This window comes from Oncorhynchus nerka, linkage group LG23, assembly GCF_034236695.1.
Source record: "Oncorhynchus nerka isolate Pitt River linkage group LG23, Oner_Uvic_2.0, whole genome shotgun sequence".
NCBI lineage: Eukaryota > Metazoa > Chordata > Actinopteri > Salmoniformes > Salmonidae > Oncorhynchus > Oncorhynchus nerka.
The window spans coordinates 20,099,246-20,117,895 of NC_088418.1; the positions used below are offsets into that span (position 1 = coordinate 20,099,246).

At 40.9% G+C, this 18,650-nt stretch overlaps 1 long non-coding RNA gene across 1 annotated transcript; it reads left to right on the forward strand.

The window, feature by feature from the left end:
- Window positions 1–80: 80 nt before the first annotated feature.
- Window positions 81–15,201, forward strand: LOC115106424 (uncharacterized). The gene is made up of 3 exons (XR_003860041.2): window positions 81–170; window positions 14,183–14,215; window positions 14,825–15,201. It is a non-coding gene; the product is annotated as an uncharacterized LOC115106424 (long non-coding RNA).
- The last annotated feature ends 3,449 nt before the right edge of the window (window positions 15,202–18,650 follow it).

Genomic DNA, 18,650 nt, shown 5'->3' on the forward strand with positions numbered 1-18,650 from the left:
AGAATAACTGAGCTAAATGTATGACAACATCTTCACCAAGATTAGTAGTAGAACAGATACAACAGCCAACTCTAACCCACTGAAGCCGACAGCGCAGTGTTTTCTGGGTAACGCGGTTCAAAGGTCATCGTCATTGAGCAACGACAGACAGAACCGCGAGACATAACCAGGTAGGCCATCTATTTACCAGAATCACTGTTGCGATGACCAACATTTTAGTATGGAAGGCATTGTATACCGCGTAGCCAACTGAAATGTTCTGCAGGCAGACACAGTCTAACAGGTTGCTGTAAAACATGCATTGATATTACTCAAAAACATTATCTGGATCTCACTACTGCCATCTAGCCTACTGCCATTAGTGCTTGCAGGCTAAATTAACAGGCGTTTGACACTAAATGCATTCAAAGTAGAGGAGGAATGAGACCACAATGGAAATGAGTCTCTTACTTTATTGTGCTATCCTGGTCACGTTTTTAAAATGTATGTACTGTATATGTACTTTTTTCACTGGCAAATGAAAATCAATCAATGATGGATACATTAATACATTTATTTTCTGTGGATGATTACATTAAGGAATAAACAGAGGCATGATCCCATATCGTAGCCTGACAACACTACATTCTTCCACTGCTCTGCCGTTCGCTACATATTTTATTTTATTTCACCTTTATTTAACCAGGTAGGCTAGTTGAGAACAAGTTCTCATTTGCAACTGCGACCTGGCCAAGATAAGTCTGGAAGGTGAGTTTACAGTCTAACCAGACACCTAGGTATTTGTAGTTGTCCACATATTCTAAATCAGAACCGTCCAGAGTAGTGATGCTGGACGGGCGAGCAGGTGCGAGCAGCGATCGGTTGAAGTGCATGCATTTAGTTTACTTGCATTTAAGAGCAGTTGGAGGCCACGGAAGGAGGGTTGTAATGGCATTGAAGCTCGCCTGGAGGGTGTCCAAAGAAGTACCAGAGGTATACAGAATGGTGTTGTCTGCGTTGAGGTGGATCAAATCATCACCAGCAGCGAGAGCGACATCATTGATGTATACAGAGAAGAGAGTCGGCCCGAGAATTGAACCCTGTGGCACCCCCATAGAGACTGCCAGAGGTCCGGACAACCAGCCCTCCGATTTGACATACTGAACTCTATCAGGGAAGTAGTTGGTGAACCAAGCGAGGCAATCATTTGAGATACTAAGGCTGTTGAGTCTACCAATAAGAATGTGATTGACAGAGTTGAAAGCCTTAGCCAGGTCGATGAATACGGCTGCACAGTAATGTCTCTTATCAATAGCGGTTATGATATCGTTTAGGACCTTGAGCGTGGCTGAGGTGCACCCATGACCAACTCTGAAACCAGATTGCATAGCGGAGAAGGTACGGTGAGATTCGAAATGGTCGGTAATCTGTTTGTTAACTTGGCTTTCAAAGACCTTAGAAAGGCAGGGTAGAATAGATATGGGTCTAGAGTGTCTCCCCCTTTGAAGAGGGGGATGACCGTGTCAGCTTTCCAATCTAAGGCTATAAGAACTGGCTGTCTAGCACATTTGGAACAGAGAGTAAAGGGAGCAGGTTTCTGGACACGATAGCATAGATTCAAGGCATAATGTACAGACAAAGGTATGGTAGGAAGAGAGTACATTGAAGGTAAACCTAGGCATTGAGTAATGATGAGAGAGATATAGTCTCTAGAGCCGTTTAAACCAGGAGATGTCATCGCATATGTGGGAGGTGGAACAACATGGCTGGTTAAGGCATATTGAGCAGGGCTAGAGGCTCTACAGTGAAATAAGACAGTAATCACTAACCAGGACAGTAATGGACAAAGCATATTGATATTAGGTAGAGGCATGCGTAGCCAAGTGATTGTATGGGTCCAGTGAGTGGTTGGGCTGGCTGGGGACACAGCGATTCAGACAGTTAGCAGGCCGGGGCTAGCAAGATAGGCGTTAGCAGGCCGGGGCTTGCATAAGGGCCTTAGAGGGACGTTGCGATGGGGGAAAGTATGTTTTTGCCTCCTTGTGCAGTGATGTCGATAGACCAGTCGTGGGATTAGTAGGGTTCCATGTACCAGAGGGGTCCAAGTCCAATTGGCAAAATGGGTAAAGTGGTCCAAGAAACTGGCCGATGGATCAGCTAACAGTCCAATATGCTCTATATAGCTAGCAGGCCGCGGTTAGTAGAACTGGCCTTCAGGGGACGTCGTGGCTGAGGGGCCTGTTGGGATCCTCAGGCAGATTATGTCGGTATTCCAGTCGTGAAGGATTGGCGGGGTTCCATGCCCCGTACCGGCATTAGAAGGGGTCCGGATATTGTAGCCGAGGAGTGGGCTTTAGGAGTAGCCCAGGAGCCCTAGCCGGGAGATGGGTCTAACATGGGCTAGCTCCAGGCTAGTTGGTTCTTGCGTTAGCCAGGAGTAGTCAACCCGGGTTGCGGTTAGCTAACTGCGATGAATCAGATGAAAAGATTCAGAGTTTGCGGTAGGAATACGGGGATATGGAGAGAAAAATAGGTCCGGTATGCTCTGGTTTGAAACGCGTTGTACGAACTGATGAGAGCTTTCGGAGCTAAAGGTTAGCTGATGACCACTAGCAGTGGTTAGCTGACTGATAGCTGGTAGCTAGCTAGCTTCAGTTGAGGTATTCCAGTTCGGAGGTAAATAGAAATACTTTAGGGAAATAAACAGATCCACACCACATAAGGTGAGGCGGGATGCAGGAGAGTATTTTGAAGTTGAGGTTTAGGAAAAATATTAAAAAGAATGCGACGAAAAATATATAAAATAGAAATAGGGACGAGACAAGGGACGAGACAAGACAAAGACGTCTGACTGCTACGCCATCTTGGAAACCAAGTACTTTAGTCTGAGACTGCCATCAATCAAGTAGTTTGTGGTGACGCGGGGCACGAGGGGCATTGTACAAAATAAAGTAATCAGCGATAGGATCGTCTTTAACCAACCAAAGCCAATGGTGAATTTGTTTGCATTCGGTGAAGGGTCAGGGAGGTACTCCGAAACCAGACTCATTACAAAGAAGAAACTTAACTTCCGTGTGTGTGGTGTAGCCAGGCAACATATCACTGATTGTCTCACCATCCCCCATCTGACCCTCTGATACTGAAGTCTCAGTTAACCATTCATGGTATGATCGGGACATAGAAGCACGTCATGGCATTGAGGGACTCAACATGACACAACGACATGGAGGGAATGGGATCGAAACATGTGGAGACAAGAAGTTTCACGTTTTAATGTCACGTGCACAAGTATAGTGAAATCCCTTTATTGCAAGCTCCAAAGAATATGATATTCAGCAGCATAGCAACAGTATATTTATCACCCTGGTAAATTAATCTTTATTTTATTCATATTGGCCCAGTACAAGCAGATAAATCCATCTCTCAGAGAACAATGGGTAAACATGCTCGATGAAACCTTTTTAATTTTTTAAAATTAAATAATCAAATCAAATCAAATGTTATTTGTCACATACACATGGTTAGCAGATGTTAATGCGAGTGTTGCGAAATGCTTGTGCTTCTAGTTCTAACAATGCAGTAATAACCAACAAGTAATCTAACTAACAATTCCAAAACTACTGTCTTATACACAGTGTAAGGGGATAAAGAATACCTTATCTTACCTTACCTTATCTTATACCTTTGTTTGGTTCCTGTATACTCCTCTCTCGCTGCTCATCTCCATGGTTAAGCGTGCGTAAGAGTTAAGCGTGCGTAAATGGAACGTATTTCTTTTTTTATGCTATTTTCTCTATGCGTATTCTGACCTCGAACTTGAGCATGAAAATAGCATGCCATTCACCCGCTATTCGTTTAAGATGGAGCTCGAATAAATGAATGTGTGGCGGAGGTGTGCCTAGAGATGTGCCGTATTCTGACCTTGACTTAATTCCACCACCTTTACGCGCGAGGAAATCATGAATAAAGTCGAGCGAACCTGTCGGTTCCAAGTGGAAAAGCATATACTTATAAATAACTGCAATCTCCATTCACTGTCATTTATAAATTGATAAGATCTATTGATAAGAGCTAGGTAAATAAGTCATCTGATTGGAGAAGGGGATTGTAAATACACATAGCAATCGTTTTAGATCATTTTTCCTCATGATCCCTGGAGATAAATATGAAACCAGCCATATGGAAGTAAACTGAAAATCATATCAACATGACATGTATTGCAGCCCCTTTTCCACAGTTAAATAAGATGTAAATAGCTGTGCCGTTCTTCAGAATTTGAATTGTGTGCCCTCATTATTTGCGTGGGTAAAATGTGGAGACCCAGGCTATAGGCTTCTGGAGGGCTGGACTTGCTGAGTTGATGTATGCACTTGAGAATGTTTTGATTATATTCCGGGCTTTTCTATGTTTTATTTTACAATTTGTATCATGTTAAATATTAGCTATTATTGGGAGACACCGTCAGTAATGACCACATACAGTGCATTCAGAAAGTATTCAGACCCGTTCACTTTTTCCAAATGTTTTTACGTTACAGCCTTATTGTAAAATGTAGTTAAAAAGTTAAAATCATCCATCTATACTCAATATCCCATAAAGACAAAGCAAAAACAGATTTTTATAAATGTTTGCAAATCTCTCTAAAAAAATTAATGAAATGTTTATTTTACATTAGTATTCAGACCCTTTACTTTGTTGAAGCACCTTTGGCAGCGATTACAGACTCAAGTCTTCATGGGTATGATGCTACAAGCTTGACACACCAGTATTTGGGGAGTTTCTCTCATTCTTCTCTGCAGATCCTCTCAAGCTCTTTCAGGTTGGATGGGGAGCATTGCTGCACAGTTATTTTCAGGTGTCTCCAGAGATGTTCGATCAGGTTCAAGTCCGGGCTCTGGAAGGGCCACACAAGGACATTCAGAGACTTCTCCCGAAGCCCCTCCTGCGTTGTCTTGGCTGTGTGCTTATGGTCATTGTCCTGTTGGAAGATGAACCTTCACCCCAGTCTGAAGTCCTGAGCGCTCTGGAGCAGGTTTTGATCAACTGTGGGACCTTATATAGACAGGTGTGTGCCTTTCCAAATCATGTCCAATCAATTGAATTTACAACAGGTGGACTTCAATCAAGTTGTAGAAACATTTCAAGAATAATAAATGGAAACAGGATACACCTGAGCTCAATTTCGAGTCTCATAGCAACAGGTCTGAATACTTATGTAAATAAGGTATTTCTGCTTTTTATTTTTTATAAATTTGCTAAAATGTCTAAAATCCGCTTTATCATTATGGGGTATTGTGTGTAGATTGATGAGGGAAAAAAAGTAATTTAATCAATTTTAGAATAAGACTGTACTTTCCAAATGCACTGTAGGTAAGTCACAGAGGCTAAGAAATACAGTATATAATCATATACAGCAAGCCATTTACCAAACACTTTTATCCAAAGCAACTTAGTCATTCGTGCATATATTTTTACATATGGGTGGCCCCAGCTGAAATCAAACCCACAACCATTGGCGTTGCAAGTGCCATGCTCTACTGACAGAGCCACACAGGACCACAAAGTCAACAGCCTTTGAAGCTAAATGCTTTGACAGTAGGTGTAGACAGGATGAGATATGATTAGGCACAGAGGATAATGATAAAAGAATGAACTGATTTTCCCTGGATGATTACGTTAAGGAAGCAACAGAGCCGTCATCCCATATCTCTAGCCATTTACGGTATGCTCTTCTGAATCATCTTCAGGGATCATCTGGCCAGAGCTCAATGACTAACCACAGGGGATCTCATTAGGACAGTAAGTGTCAGAAGCCTTCCTCCTCCTCTCCCTCCGTTTACCTCAACTCACCTTTCCAGCATTACTGACTGAGCGCATGGTGTTCACTCATCAACATCTTCAAGGTTTTCTGAGGTAGCTGCCTCTTACGTGTTGATTCTTTTCACCTGAGAAAGTACACAATATCCTATAGCATATCCTGTTTGATGAGTGATGTTTCTCAGGGCACACTTCTATCAACACCTCCCATCATTACATCCGTTTACCTATAGGCATCCATGTGTGGTGAGGTGAAGTGCGAGGACCTTTTCATTCGAATTTTGTATTTATTCATTGTTATTCTTTTTATTTTTGTATTTATTTTTGCTCTTTGAACTGGAGATCAGTCACAGTATATAACACGTGCACCAAGAGGGAAACGCAGGTGTAATCGTAAGAAAACGTTGTGAACACAAAAAGACATGCGGTAGCCTGTACACTGCATGTGTTTGGAAAGATGCTAGGCTTATATGCAGGGGCGGATCCAGAGGGGTGTCCACTGCCACCGCAAAATTTCATTCGCTACTGGCAGTTTGATGCTGATTGACATCTCATTTCACCTCTTATTGAAAGAAACATTTATTTTGACGTTCAGCTGCACATTTTTGAAATCGAGGATGAGGAAGAGAGAATATTAACGTTGGTTGCGAGATACATATAAACAAGAAGAACATACAGAAGAAGAAGAGATAATATTTCCACAGCTCCACAAGCTCTTTTGCGATTGGCGAAAGCATCATATTTGAAGTAAGTTTTAAGGTTTAGCATCGGGTTTACGTTTCTTGAACAACTTTTACGAAAGTTGAGTCGCTGTGTAAGTTAACGTTAGACCTTTGGCTCTGTTAACAGACAGTTAATCAGATAAGAGAGACATTATGTTTACATCTGTGCTAGAAATACACGCATATACAGTACAGTGTCGTAAGTTACAGTATACGAATGTTTACCTAATGTGGGGTAACTAGTAGGCTACAGATGTCAGTGTTCAGCAAGTTAACATTCAGCTATTTGAAATCCAATAACTCAGTTAGATTTTCGTACTTGAACTCGAAACAAACAATTGTTATTATCAATCTGTTAACGTTACTCAAAAAATGACCACAATTTGCAGATAGCCTGTTTGTTATCGTAAAGATGTAAGAAATTATAGCTAGCTAAGTTACATACTGCAGAGTAGGGCTAGCCATGATCTAACTAGTAACTTAGGCTGGTAGTTGATTTTAAGGTAGGACAGAAAAATAGTGACCAAAGTGTTGGTGAGAGCTTCCAAAGAGCTATCTCTTATCAGGTGCTTGACAGTCTCACAGCTGAGCTGCAGAGGCGTTTTTCAAAGAAGAAGAGTGCAACATTCTTGAATGAGGAGCCTCTGTTTGACTTTGCTTAGACCTTTGAGTCAGATTTAGAGGACCTCAAACATGAGGTTCATCAAACCAAGCGGCTTCTTGATAGAGAGAAAAGTGGAAGGGACAGACCGTCTACTCTCCTTGACTTTGTTGTGTTTCTAGAACCTTATAAAGAGGTCTTCCATGAGCTATTTCGACTTTGTAAGATTTCTGTTGTTACACCAGTCAGCAGTGTTTCTTGCGAGAGAAGCTTCTCAGCTTTAAAACGGATTTAAAACCCACCTTAGGACAACAATGGTTGATGACAGGTTAAGTCACCTCGGAATTCTCGGTGTTGAGTCAAGGAGAGCACTCTCCCTCAACATGGATTAGTTTGTGAAACATTTTGCTAGTTCTCACCAGAACCGCATAATTATGCAGATTTAAATCTAACATGGAAAATTTGGCACTTAGGCGGTCCCTCTGGTCATGATTAAAACCTGCAATGTGTACTAGCTAGTACACTGACATTCTAAAACGATAAATCCAAATGGTATCATGTCACACAGATTTAATTGATTAGGCCAATTCTAAAACGATAAATCCAAATGGTATCATGTCACACAGATTTAATTGATTAGGCCAATTCTAAAACGGTAAATCCAAATGGTATCATGTCACACAGATTTAATTGATTAGGCCAATTCTAAAACGGTAAATCCAAATGGTATCATGTTACACAGATTTAATTGATTAGGCCAATTCTAAAACGGTAAATCCAAATGGTATCATGTCATACAGATTTAATTGATTAGGCCAATTCTAAAACGATAAATCCAAATGGTATCATGTCACACAGATTTAATTGATTAGGCCAATTCTAAAACGATAAATCCAAATGGTATCATGTCACACAGATTTAATTGATTAGGCCAATTCTAAAACGATAAATCCAAATGGTATCATGTCACACAGATTTAATTGATTAGGCCAATTCTAAAACGATAAATCCAAATGGTATCATGTCACACAGATTTAATTGATTAGGCCAATTCTAAAACGTTTCTTTACTATTAGTTAACATAAAACATATGAGCATAAATATTATACTGTACGTTTGTAATATTGATGGGCACCAAAATATTTTGTTTTTTAAGTTTAATTTATGTAATAGACCCAGATTATATATTCATGAAAACAGAGAGACCAAGTCTCTCCAGTATGTAGGTTGTGTGTGTGTGTGAGAGAGAGAAAGAAATTCTCACTATCTGCCATGTTGAATTCTAGTAAAGTAACCCTTTTGGAGCTCACTATCTGCCATGTTGAATTCTAGTGAAGTAACCCTTATGGACCTCACATTGAATTCTAGTGAAGTAACCCTTTTGGACCACACTATCTGTCATGTTGAATTCTAGTGAAGTACCCCTTTTGGACCACACTATCTGCCATGTTGAATTCTAGTGAAGTAACCCTTTTGGACCACACTATCTGCCATGTTGAATTCTAGTGAAGTAACCCTTTTGGACCTCACATTGAATTCTAGTGAAGTAACCCTTTTGGACCACACTATCTGCCATGTTGAATTCTAGTGAAGTAACCCTTTTGGACCACACTATCTGCCATGTTGAATTCTAATGAAGTAACCCTTTTGGACCTCACATTGAATTCTAGTGAAGTAACCCTTTTGGACCACACTATCTGCCATGTTGAATTCTAGTGAAGTAACCCTTTTGGACCACACTATCTGTCATGTTGAATTCTAGTGAAGTAACCCTTTTGGACCACACTATCTGTCATGTTGAATTCTAGTAAAGTAACCCTTTTGGACCACACTATCTGTCATGTTGAATTCTAGTGAAGTAACCCTTTTGGACCTCACATTGAATTCTAGTGAAGTAACCCTTTTGGACCACACTATCTGCCATGTTGAATTCTAGTGAAGTAACCCTTTTGGACCACACTATCTGTCATGTTGAATTCTAGTGAAGTAACCCTTTTGGACCACACTATCTGTCATGTTGAATTCTAGTGAAGTAACCCTTTTGGACCTCACATTGAATTCTAGTGAAGTAACCCTTTTGGACCACACTATCTGTCATGTTGAATTCTAGTGAAGTAACCCTTTTGGACCTCACATTGAATTCTAGTGAAGTAACCCTTTTGGACCACACTATCTGTCATGTTGAATTCTAGTGAAGTAACCCTTTTGGACCTCACATTGAATTCTAGTGAAGTAACCCTTTTGGACCACACTATCTGTCATGTTGAATTCTAGTGAAGTAACCCTTTTGGACCTCACATTGAATTCTAGTGAAGTAACCCTTTTGGACCACACTATCTGTCATGTTGAATTCTAGTGAAGTAACCCTTTTGGACCACACTATCTGCCATGTTGAATTCTAGTGAAGTAACCCTTTTGGACCACACTATCTGCCATGTTGAATTCTAGTGAAGTAACCCTTTTGGACCTCACATTGAATTCTAGTGAAGTAACCCTTTTGGACCACACTATCTGTCATGTTGAATTCTAGTAAAGTAACCCTTTTGGACCACACTATCTGTCATGTTGAATTCTAGTGAAGTAACCCTTTTGGACCTCACGTTGAATTCTAGTGAAGTAACCCTTTTGGACCACACTATCTGCCATGTTGAATTCTAGTGAAGTAACCCTTTTGGACCTCACATTGAATTCTAGTGAAGTAACCCTTTTGGACCACACTATCTGTCATGTTGAATTCTAGTGAAGTAACCCTTTTGGACCACACTATCTGCCATGTTGAATTCTAGTGAAGTAACCCTTTTGGACCACACTATCTGTCATGTTGAATTCTAGTAAAGTAACCCTTTTGGACCTCACATTGAATTCCAGTGAAGTAACCCTTTTGGACCACACTATCTGTCATGTTGAATTCTAGTGAAGTAACCCTTTTGGACCACACTATCTGCCATGTTGAATTCTAGTGAAGTAACCCTTTTGGACCACACTATCTGTCATGTTGAATTCTAGTAAAGTAACCCTTTTGGACCACACTATCTGTCATGTTGAATTCTAGTGAAGTAACCCTTATGGACCTCACATTGAATTCTAGTGAAGTAACTCTTTTGGACCACACATTGAATCCTAGTGAAGTAACCCTTTTGGACCACACTATCTGCCATGTTGAATTCTAGTGAAGTAACCCTTTTGGACCTCACATTGAATTCTAGTGAAGTAACCCTTTTGGACCACACTATCTGTCATGTTGAATTCTAGTAAAGTAACCCTTTTGGACCACACTATCTGTCATGTTGAATTCTAGTGAAGTAACCCTTTTGGACCTCACATTGAATTCTAGTGAAGTAACCCTTTTGGACCACACTATCTGTCATGTTGAATTCTAGTGAAGTAACCCTTTTGGACCACACTATCTGCCATGTTGAATTCTAGTGAAGTAACCCTTTTGGACCACACTATCTGTCATGTTGAATTCTAGTAAAGTAACCCTTTTGGACCACACTATCTGTCATGTTGAATTCTAGTGAAGTAACCCTTTTGGACCTCACATTGAATTCTAGTGAAGTAACCCTTTTGGACCACACTATCTGTCATGTTGAATTCTAGTGAAGTAACCCTTTTGGACCACACTATCTGCCATGTTGAATTCTAGTAAAGTAACCCTTTTGGACCTCACATTGAATTCTAGTGAAGTAACCCTTTTGGACCACACTATCTGCCATGTTGAATTCTAGTGAAGTAACCCTTTTGGACCACACTATCTGTCATGTTGAATTCTAGTAAAGTAACCCTTTTGGACCACACTGTCTGTCATGTTGAATTCTAGTGAAGTAACCCTTATGGACCTCACATTGAATTCTAGTGAAGTAACTCTTTTGGACCACACATTGAATTCTAGTGAAGTAACCCTTTTGGACCACACTATCTGTCATGTTGAATTCTAGTGAAGTAACCCTTTTGGACCACACTATCTGCCATGTTGAATTCTAGTGAAGTAACCCTTTTGGACCACACTATCTGCCATGTTGAATTCTAGTGAAGTAACCCTTTTGGACCACACTATCTGCCACATTGAAGAACTCCGGGTTAAGTGAATTATCACTTCTACCTCTAATCAGCAATCATAGGATTCATTCACGCTCCTTAGATGCCAGCTTAGGGTTACACACACATTTTATGTCATGGTCTATGGACCCCCTGAAGTAGGGACCACCCCATGTATAAAACTCTACTTCCATCGCTGCTTATAGGACGGATGTGCTACAATGTTGTTTAGGTTTTATGGAAGCGTGTCATGGCATTGAGGAACTCAACACGAAACGACGACATGGAGTGACTATGATCAAAACATGGGACAAGTCACAGAGGGTTGTAAAGCAAAGTTCCTTCTCATTTTTTGATGCACTGAGCAAATTTCAGCTCTGCTGAGTGCAAACTTGAACGTTGTGAAATTCCCGTGCAACTTCCAGTGTGCTTTTCCTGTGAACACTGAGGATGTACCCGCTTTAAGGTACAGTTTTATCAGTGGCCAAGTAGGGTACTGTGGCTATTTGATCATAATGTAGGTCTACCAGAGAGTGGTCCTACCATCAAAAACAATAGAGCAAATTCATCCCATAACATTTTAAGATGGAAATAGATGTTCTATCATTCAGCCTACTGTAGCAGCCAATATGTGGTGTTCAATGTAGGCCTACATTCCATGAGACTTTTTTTTTTTTTTTTAAACATGCAGGGCTTGACATGAACCTCTTTATCCACTTGTCCTTCAGAAAAGGAGGTGACTGAAACTGTTGTTTAATGCAAAAAAACACTGTACAAAATAAAATGTATTATTATTCCCCTACCATTATTACAACGAATCATACAACATATGCTACCCTCTGCCTATTGGCTACTTAGCTTATTCAAGTCTGTCTTAAAATACAACACTACCCCTTTAAGACAAAAAAAAAGCTCATTTACCTGACTCACTTGTGCTCTTGTCGGAAGCAATCACTCCCCTATTGCTGACATCAACATGTATTGATCACATCTTTAACTAATGCTGCAGAAATTTGCTTGAAAGCAGTATCCAGTATCCGTAGTGATCACAATATAGTAGCCATATCTAGGAAAACCAAAGTTCAAAAGGCTGGGCCTAATGTTAAGAATATATGTTGGTTTGTGCTGTGTAATGAGTAGCAAACAGACACTGCACTTGACACATTTATGAAATTGCTTATTCGAGTTGCTAATAAGCATGCACCCATTAAGACAATTACTGTGAAAACTATTAAATCCCTGTGGATTGATGAGGAATTGAAAAATTGTATGGTTGAGAGGGATGAGGCAAAAGGAATTGCAAATAAGTCTGGCTGTACAACCGATTGGCAAATTGAGAAATCATGTGACTAAACTGAATAAAAATAAACTATACTATGGAACAAAGTTAAATGAAATAAAGAATGATAGTAAAAAGCTTTGGAGCACCTTAAATTAATTTCTGGGGAAAAAGGCAAACTCAGCTCCATCATTCATTGAATCCAATTTCTCATTCACCACAACAACAAGTTGCTACAGTAAAGGGAAACTTTGATACTGTTAACTAACAGGGAAAACTCTAGAAAGTTGAGTGAAGTTCAATCTCGTACTTCTCTCCTTGGGCTGATATTTCTTCTCATGCACTCTGTGCAGCAGTCCTGGGGAGCTGCACAGCAGGCTCAAGGCTACTGCGCGGCACTCACGCACACAGTTTAGAGGGAACATTGGTTGTAATAGAGGTTGGTGCATGGGTGGATGTTTATGAATGGCAGACCTTGAGATATAGAAAAGAGAACAAAGCAAATACTATTTCTTAGAGACATTTTAATTTGTCTTTAAGCATATGATCTGTATGCAGTACCTCGTCTTTCCATTTAAAAGACTGAATGCACAGCAATGAATGATAGTTACAGTACTGTGTATCCTAAAACTAGTAATTGAAGAAGCCTATAAACAACTATTAAGTCTGATAATTTCCTTTAAGTTTTCTCATGATGTACAGTACCAGTTAAAAGTTTGGACACACCTCATTTCAGGAGTTTTCATAATTTTTTCAAACTAGTTTCTACATTGTTGAATAATAGGGAAGACATCAAAACTATGAAATAACACACATGGAATCATGTCGTAACCAGTGTTAAACAAATATATTTTATATTTGAGATTCTTCAAAGTAGCCACTGTTTGCCTTGATAACAGCTTTGCACACATTGCAAACTTTTGACTGGTACTGTGTGTCCTTTTTCAGACATCAAGCAGACTAACATCCTGCCATGCAAGATGGTCGGTTTCACTTTAAGAAGGTCAGCTTGTTTGTGAATGTGCTTTATCACAACAAGAAGACCAGTAGAGATTGGGCAAAAGGAGATTATACATTTGTACTTCTGAGCTGATCAGTCAGACAGAGGAAGAGGATAAAGGAAGAGTTATGCTCGAAAAGAGATAGAAACAGAGTGATAGATAAAGGGAGAAGTAGAAGACAGAGAGAGATGAAGGGAACAGAGATTGACTGAGAGCCATGAGCAATGTTCTGCATTTCTAATACTCCAAGCGTACTGATACCCACGGACTCACTCCCTCCTGCCTCCCACCCGGCAACAGTGTGATGTTCGTGGCCTGCCACCTCTTCCCTATACGCACACAGACACGTGCAGACTGAATGGCACGGCACTCAACCCCCTCCCTACCATCTAATCCCTCTCCCCCTTCGATTTAGCACTGGTTAAAGACAGTGCAGAGTACATTAGCGACTACACTACAGGGGTCATAGAGAAAGCAAGAGAGAGTGGGAAATAAAAGAAAGGTCAGGTGCTTCTACAGTTAATACCTATCTCTCAGCAAGCAGATTATCCAGCTGTAAATGGGCATCTTCAGCCGGGGCCACTGCCTGGGACTCTTTACCGAGCCCTGGCCCCCTGCAGTTCCCGCAGAACCACATTGACGTAACACAGAGGTGTGATTATAGGGACGATAGTGACCCATCCCTATCTTGTTGCACACGTATGATGGCTATTGATTAGGATTATTTTTTTGTCTTTTGTCACAGATCGGGAAGCTATGACATGATTCTGTTGGAGACGTAAGTAGTGAGAGGTTTTGGATGGGGGTAGAAGTATGTTTACATTTGAGTCATTTAGCAGATGCTCTTATCCATACCCAGTGGGCAAAAACTGGTTGAATCAACATGATGACGTTGAATCAATGTGGAAAACGTATTGGATTTGCAAAAAGTCATCAACGTAATGGCATTTCGGATATTTTTCACTTAACTTTTAACCTACATTGAACAAAAATATAAACACAACATGTAAAGTGTTGGTCCCATATTTCATGAGCTGAAATTAAAGATCCCAGAAATATTCCATACACACACAAAGTTTATTTCTCTCAAATGTTGTGCATAAATGTTTTTACATCGCTGTTAGTGAGCATTTCTCCTTTGCCAAGATAATCCATTCACCTGGCAGGGGTGGCATGTCAAGAAGCTGATTAAACAGCATGATCATTACAGGTGCACCTTGTGCTGGGGACAATAAAAGGCCACTCTAAAATGTGCAGTTTTGTCACACAACACAATGCCACAGATGTCTCAAGTTTTAAGGGAGCATGCAATTGACATACTGACTGCAGGAATGTCTACCAAAGCTGTTAATTTCTCTACCATAAGCCGCCTCCAATGTTGTTTTAGAGAATATGGCAGTACGTCCATCCCGCCACAATCTTCACCTGCGGGATCGTCTGAGACCAGCGACGGGACAGCTGATGAAACTGAGGAGCATTTCTGTCTCTAATAAAACTATTTTGTGGGGAAAAACTAATTCTGATTGGCTGGGCCTGGTTCTCCAGTGGGTGGACCTGGCTCCCAAATGGGCGGGCCTTTGCCCTCCCAGGTCCATCCATGGCTGCGGCCCTGCCCAGTCATGTGATATCTATACATTAGAGCCTAATGAATTCATTTAAATTGACAGATTTCCTTATATGAACTGTAACTCAGTAAAATCATTGAAATTGTTGCATGTTGTGTTTTATATGTTTGTTCATTAAAAATCCAATGACATGGTGCTATTTTTTGTTGATTTCACATTAAATTCACAATAGTTGACAACTCAACAAACTGTAAATCAAAAATAGATGTTGTACTGACATCTGTGCCCAGTGGGGAGTGACTTATAGTTAAGGTAGCTAGGAGAGCCTCCCGAGTGGCACAGTGGTCTAAGGCACTGCATTGTAGTCCTAGCTCTGCCACTAGAGATTCCGGGTTCGAGACCAGGCTCTGTCGCAGCTGGCTGCGACTGGGAGACACAAGGGGCGGTGCACAATTGGCCCAGCATCGTCCGGGTTAGGGGAGAGCTTGGCCGGCAGCGATGTCCTTGTCCCATCACGCACAAGCAACTCCTGTGTCAGGCCGGGCACAGTGCACGCTGACACTGTCACCAGGTGTACGTTGTTTCCTCCGACACATTGGTGCGGCTGGCTTCCGGGTTAAGTGGGCATTGTGTCAAGAAGCAGTGCGGTTGGGTTGTGTTTAGGAGGATGCGTGGCTCTCGACCTTCACCTCTCCCGAGTCCGTACGGGAGTTGCAGCAATGAGGCAAGACTGTAACTACCAATTTGGATGCCACGAAATTGGGGAGCTACTTTTTTTTTATTAGCTAGGAGAGCCAACCTTGTATCACAGTTATAGTATCAGCAAAGTTAGTGCTATTAAGAAAAGACAAGTACGAGTGTTAGTGAAAGAAAGGTTAATAAATATATTTTTTTAATTGTGCAATTAGCAATGAATATTAGTCATTTAGTCACCTGTTTTCGCAGCTATAAACTGAAATAAAAGCGGTTTTGCCTAGTTGTTCTGCAGAATTATTTGAGGAAAGAAAGAGAGGAAGACTCCACACCACTCTCACTTGAGCACCTTACCTAGTTATTTTCAGATCTCATTCTGCTCTTTTGTAGCTTTGGCAACTACAGTGTGTGTTTTTTAAAATCCCAATTCACTCCTCTCCCTCTAGGCTTTATAGACGCTCCCCACCCCTTGGCTGCAATTCTTCCAATTTACTGTACCCTGCTCGCCCGAGCCATGTGAAATTCCTGGTCTCTGGCAGCGTTTGGAACTGCCGATCTGCAGTCAAGAACGCAGAGTTCATCTCAATTGAAATACATTCTAACAGTATTTCTGTCTTCTCAACTCACTATCACATACTTTTAATGTGGGGCTATGACAGTCAATTGCAAATTAGCCTGACATAATGTATCTTATCTCACCACCACTAATGAGATGTGCTTGATGCATGTTGCGTCAGAGTTTCTCAAAGTTAGGGAGCGTGGTCGACATTGCGCATCTCATCTCTGCTGTCACATTCAACCTGGATCGATATTTGCTTGTAATGCAGAGGAGAGCACTGAATTGAACTTCACACAGATATGAGCTGGTGAAGTGTACCATGAGTTTTATGGTGCTTTCAAGACAACTGGGAATTCAGAAAAATACGAAATCATGACGTCAGTGATCTTGAGGTTGGAAAGTCAGAGCTCTAGAAAGAGGCCTGAGTTCCCAAGTTGGAATATCGAGTTGGATAACCGTTCAAAAAAGAAAATATGTTTTTCCCAGTTGTCTTGAACTTACTGAAGTTGGAAGTCTGAGATTTCTGAGTTCCCAGTTGTCTTGATTGCAGCATTAATGCTCAGAGGGAGAAGGCAGGGTATTCCATTTGAAGTCAGGAACCAAAACTCCTCCGTAGTGACGTGAATGCGTTGTCTGCAGCATTCGGTCACGTGACAGCTTGATCATCTGTTCGATTTCGCTTACCGGCACGTCAACTGAGCCAGGATCACAGTCAAACGGATTGGAAAGTAGGTCCCAAAGTTCTCTTCCATTCATTGGGGTGGTAGGGTAGCCTAGTGGTTAGAGCATTGGACTAGTAAGCGGAAGATTGCAAGTTCAAACCCCCGAGCTGACAAGGTACAAATCTGTCGCTCTGCCCCTGAACAGGCAGTTAACCCACTGTTCCTAGGCCGTCATTGAAAATAAGAATTTGTTCTTAACTGACTTGCCTAGTTAAATAAAGGTTCCAAAAAAAAATAAAAATGGAGATGAGCAGCCTTCACTCGTGTGGGACACCGGTCTGGTCTCATAGCACCCGGGACACTTACTGATGCTGTTTTCTGTTAGATACATGCACAGCTGAATGGTTCACTTTTGAACGACTCTCCAATAGGGCTGCAAAGGGTCGGAAACATTCCGGTAAATGTCCAGAATTTTTCCGGAAATTTTGGTGGGAATTTGGGAAATGTTGCTTAAATTCATCCAAAAAGTTAGCTTATAACAATTAACCTTTTTCTCTGGGATACACATAAGGCAATTCTAGGTCTTGTGGCATATTTTGTTTAAACTATCACCAAATCAATGGAATTGCAACCCTCTGCATGCACAGTGCATTCTTCCATCACGTGCTGTGCACTCTTCCATCATTCTCAAGATCTTGCACACTAATGAGATTATATTGATCGCACACTACTACACTGTCTGAGCCAAGGACTACATGCTTTCTGGTAAGTTTGATTTACAATACTGGGTGGGGTAAATATATGTTATAAGACATACATTATTTTTTGTTAACTCGTAAATAGTAGCCTACAGCAAAGTGTGTTTAAATAATTTCAAACTTCTTAACAATTTCTGCTAGTTAGGTTTTGCTACCATGTGGGTTTTAGCTTGCTTGAGCCTGCTAACTGAGGAGTGTTAATTCACCTGTGCCCATACATGTTTCATTTTAAAACATTTATCTTACAAAGCAGTTGTTTCATCTAACTTCTTAACTATTTATCTGTACATGGAATTGTATTTGTTTTTTTACTTATTTATTTTCTCATCTATACAGGAAAATGCCACGGGCACTATCTGATGTGTGGATACATTTCACTGCAGCTAATGTAGAAGGAAAAGCTGTTTACATTTGCAAATACTGTGCCAAATAATATGTGAAGAATACAACAAAGAATCATCTGGCCACGTGCATAAAGTTCCCTCAACGCTCACAACAAGCAACCTCTGACAAAAGTCCCTCTACTTCTATTCAAGGTGAAAATGATGCATCAGACACCTTATCGATAGCAACAGCTCATGATCCTCCTGGAATCAGAAGTTTTCTTGACTCAATGGAGGAACGTAGTCAGAGAAATGCGGATGAATGTCTTGCTCGAGCTGTGTATGCAACTGGTTCACCTCTGATGCTCACAGGCAATGTGTATTGGAAGGGATTTCTGAATGTTCTTCGCCCAGCATACACCCCTCCAACCAGACATGCTTTATCTACTAATTTTCTGGATGCTGAGTTCGACAGAGTGAAGGTCAAGCAAATCATAGAGAAAGCAGACTGAATTGCAATCATCTCTGATGGATGGTTGAACGTTCGTGGGCAAGGAATAGTTAACTACATCATCTCCATCCTTCAACCAGTATTATACAAGAGCACAGACAGAAGGGGCAACAGACACACCGATCTCTACATTGCAGATGAG